This window comes from Rutidosis leptorrhynchoides, chromosome 2 (assembly GCF_046630445.1).
Source record: "Rutidosis leptorrhynchoides isolate AG116_Rl617_1_P2 chromosome 2, CSIRO_AGI_Rlap_v1, whole genome shotgun sequence".
In the NCBI taxonomy this organism is placed as follows: domain Eukaryota; kingdom Viridiplantae; phylum Streptophyta; class Magnoliopsida; order Asterales; family Asteraceae; genus Rutidosis; species Rutidosis leptorrhynchoides.
In genome coordinates, this window is record NC_092334.1 from 515,162,468 (window position 1) to 515,167,072 (window position 4,605).

Below are 4,605 nucleotides of genomic sequence, written 5' to 3' on the forward strand. Positions count from 1 at the left end.
CTGATTGGTAGCAAAAGGATGAGTCGCCGTTTTGAATTTTGTTTTGTGGCTAAAATGTCGTTTTACTAAATGCTGTTAGTGGTGTGCTTTTTATTCTTCGTTCACCATATGGTCAAATATAGTAGGCACATTTTTTAAATATAATTGGTGAAATTGGTGATTAAAATATGTTTTCATCTCTTAGTGATTTACACGTGTTTCTTCCTGATAATGCATCTTATTCTCACTTTAGTTTTATCACCACTTGATTTTGGCCCCTCATTTTCCCCTCAATTTTAACTTTACAAATACTCTTGTCACTGTCGTGTACAGTAGCTGCTTCTCCGACGAAATCAGTCTTCCACCTGCCATTGGTTAACTGTGGTTTGTTTCGTTTGTACCTGCTCGACTATATTGTTGACTGTGGCTTTCAATTGCTTGATTTTACTGCTCTACTACTTTGTTTGCGATGTAATCCAATTTTCAATAGTTATAGCACTCGGAGTCGTTCGGTGTTAAATCTAAGTGTTAAATTTAACACTGGATTTAACACTGAGGCCAAAACAGAAGAAATTGTTCGGTGTTAAATTTCAGTATTAAATCATTATTTAATTATTATTATTTAATTTATTTAACTAATAAAAAATATAATATAAATAAAAATAATATTTTGGTGATTTAACGGTGATTTAACACCAGAGGGGAGTGGTGTGCACCGGTGTCCCCGGTGTTAAATCCTTAAACACACCGTTAGCCAGGTAACGTTGAAGCATTTAACATCGATTGAACGGTGATTTAACACCGGAGGGGAGTGGTGCGCACCGGTGTCCCCGGTGTTAAATCTCTTTAACGGTGGCAAAAATGTTCGACTCCTAGAGCTCTTAGCGATGTAATCAAATTTTCGTTAGTTTTCGTTAGACAACTAAATTTACAACTCGAAAAGAATAGCAACTGATATTGCTCAAAATATACATATTTATCTTCGCAATATCTCCCTACTTTCGTGGCATTTCGATACGGGTTGTGATGATTAGTGAGCGGTGTGTGATATTTTGTTGTTTCGGGACAAAAGTGGTCTAAAAGTTCATATTTATGCTAAGGAATCAACCCTTGGATCAAAGGAATGAACCTAGTGAAGTTTTGGAGTGAAAATGAAGTTCCGGGGTCAAAAGCGGCGCTCCTATGTGCTAAAATGAGATAAAAATGAACAGCAGCCAAAAGCGGCGCTCTCAACCTCAAAAGCGGCGCTTTCAGGGCAAAAGCGGCGCTCCTGCCTATTGTGGCGCTCCCAAAAGCGGCGCTCCAGACCCTATAGCGGCACTCCTGACGCTGAATCAGCCAAAAAATTCAGCCGACTTATAAAAGCATATTTGGGGTTTTTGAGTGAGAGAGCTGCTTCCTTAGGCCGTTTTGGAGCCCTAAAAGGGTTCCAATCATGATTTCATCAAGATAAAAGCCTAATTTCATGTTCCAAGTCAAAGATTAGTGAAGCTAGATGCTAGATCTACATCATCCATTCTCCATTTTTGTAATCTCTTTCCTTTTTAACACTAGTTCTTCTCCAATTTACTTGTAATGATGAATGCTTTAGTTTTAATTGATTTTGTTCTTGTTTATCTTATGATTATAGCTTAGATCTTTTTCTCTTTATTATTTTGGGTTGTAATCTCCACCTTGCTTTATCTATTTTGCACTAATTAGTTGTAATCTCTACTTTTCTTTATCTAGTTGTGAACTAATTACTTGTAATCACTCAAGATGATGTTTATTTGTATTTTTATGCTTATTATTAGTGTAATCTTAGCCATGCTTGGCTAAATCTCTTGTGTTTGCTTATCTATGAATCTCTAACGCTAGTGTTTGCCTCAAATCAATTGAATATTGTTGTTTGAATGAATTACATGATCATGTGTTGTTGAGTTGGCTAAAGAACCATTGCTATGAGTTTGTTTTAGGCTTGACTTTGATTACATATGTTGAGTAGCTCTCTTAGTGATTTGAGAAGTGAATCAATGTGTGCTTCAACACCTTAGGTGATCTAGACAACTAGCTAGGGAATTACAAGTGATTGTGTTCTTGATCTAAGTTGGTTTTCAATTGGCCTTTAGTCAACATAGTAGTGACGATTATCTTAAGTGATTTTGATAGTTGGGAGTTTTAAGTGATTTTAACTCATGCTCAATCTTAATGACCAAATCATGCTTAACTCGATCTTAGGATACAAAGCTTATGTGAGTTCGTGGAGTATCATTTGATTCGAGGTTTAGAAGTGATTCTAACATTTAATAGTTCAACAACTTATGAGATTGTTATAATAATAATAATAATATAGATATGGATAGTCAATTTTGGTGTATACATATAGTCAATTTTGGTACACAAAGTATGTATTTTTATATTGAGATTTTAGGCTATAAATACTCATGAATGCAAGCATTAAACTTGCACCATTTCACACACTTACAAAGTGTTTCTTTCTTTCTCCATTATCATCTTTGTTCTTACACTTCATTATTAGTATTCTTAATCAAGAATCAAATCACTAAAGGTAGTTATAAGCCTACTGAATTATAACATCAAGAATCAAACCACTAAAGGTAGTTATAAGCCTACTGAATTATAACACGTTATCAGCACGATAATCTTAATACTAAATATGGTTGGCTCTGCCACCAAAATGATATATGGTCGGTTATACCACCAAAATGATATATGGTCGGTTATACCACCAAAATGATATATGGTCGGTTATACCACCAGAATGATATAGGTCGGTTATACCACCTGAAAAAATATATGGTCGACACTGTCGCCAAATTTTCATTTATGTTTACTAATATTTATATTTTTGTTATATAACATTTATTTATGATTGCTTACACATGGTCGACACTGTCACCTACTTATCATTTATGTTATATTAAATTTATGATGTTTATATACTTATGAATATAAATTGACTCTAATTTATCATGATGTTTGTTTTAATTTTTGATAATAGAAAATGTCGAATCTGGAAAAGCTTAAATTTACTCCTTTAGAATCAACTGGAAACAACTACATGCCATGGGTTATAAAAGTAAAAATGCATCTTAAATCAATGGGCATTCTTGAAACCATAAATGAAAACAACACTTGTTCTGAAAAAGAACAAGCTACGGCATGTTGCTTTATTCATCAACATATTGATGAATGCTTACAAAATAATTATGTGACTGTAGAAGATCCCCATGTTTTATGGGAAGGTCTCAAAAGCAGATTCAATAATCAAAGAGAAATTTTACTTCCAGCTGCAATGGAACAATGGAGAACATTAAGGTTCCAAGACTTTAAGAAAGTAAATGAATACAGCTCAGCTCTGTATAATACATGTTCACAACTTAAATTCTGTGGACATGAAATTAGTGATGCAGACATGATGGAGAAAACTTTCTCCACAATGAATGCTGCAAACATCACAGTGCAAAGAAATTTGAGAATGCTAAAGTTCAAAACATATCCTGAACTTAATTCATATCTCTTAGTTGCAGAGCAAAATGATGAGCTATTAATGAAAAATCAGCAATCCCGTCCTACTGGTACACTTGCAATCCCTGAAGCAAATACTGCAAATAATTATAAACAGGGACAAGGACGCGGGCAAGGTCGTGGTTATAATAACCATCACCATCATCATGCCAAAAGCCATAACTATGGTAGAAACCATCCTTATGGTAATGGTAATGGGCGTGGACGTGGTCGTGGTCGTGGCCGTGGTGGTCAAAGAAATAGTAATCCACGAAAATATAAATATCAACCACAAAACAAGCTCATTAAACAAGATGTTGAAGAAAATTCTTCTAAAAATTCTGAAGAATCTTGCTACAGATGTGGTAGAATGGGCCACTGGGCTAATACTTGCCGAACATCTAAACATCTTGTTAAGATGTATCAGGATTCGCTGAAAGATAAAGAAAAGGAAGTAAACTTTGTGGATAACGTCGATCCAACAGTCACTGAGAAACCATCTGATTTATATGAAGATTTCTTGAATGTTTAAGTTGTGTGTCTTTCGAAAAATAAACGATTTAATATCGTCTGTCTTTGTCATTATGTTTGCTAAATGTTTCAGTACTATCTATTTGCGTTTAAAATATTGTGTAATATTAATGTACTCACTATTTATTTCTTATATATGAAGTTCAATATGAATTTTGCTGGAATACAACATCAATCAAGTGGTGGAGATCTCTGTATAGCAGACAGTGGAACTACACACACTATACTTAAATCCGAGAAATATTTTATTGATCTAAAACCAACGGAAGGAACTATACATACAATATCAGGACCTGCTAACTTGATAAAAGGGATAGGAAAGGCAAATTTCATACTACCAAATGGTACAAAATTTTTAATAAATGATGCCTTATTTTCTCCCAAGTCAAGCAGAAATTTATTGAGTTTCTCCGACATATACCTTAACGGGTATGATTATCAGTCAGTGACAACAGAAAATGAGAAATATTTAAGTATCACTGACAAGAGTCATGTGGTTGAAAAACTGCCAAGACTTAGTTCTGGATTACATTATACACATATAAATGTACCAGAAATACATATGGTAGTTAACGAAAAATATATTGA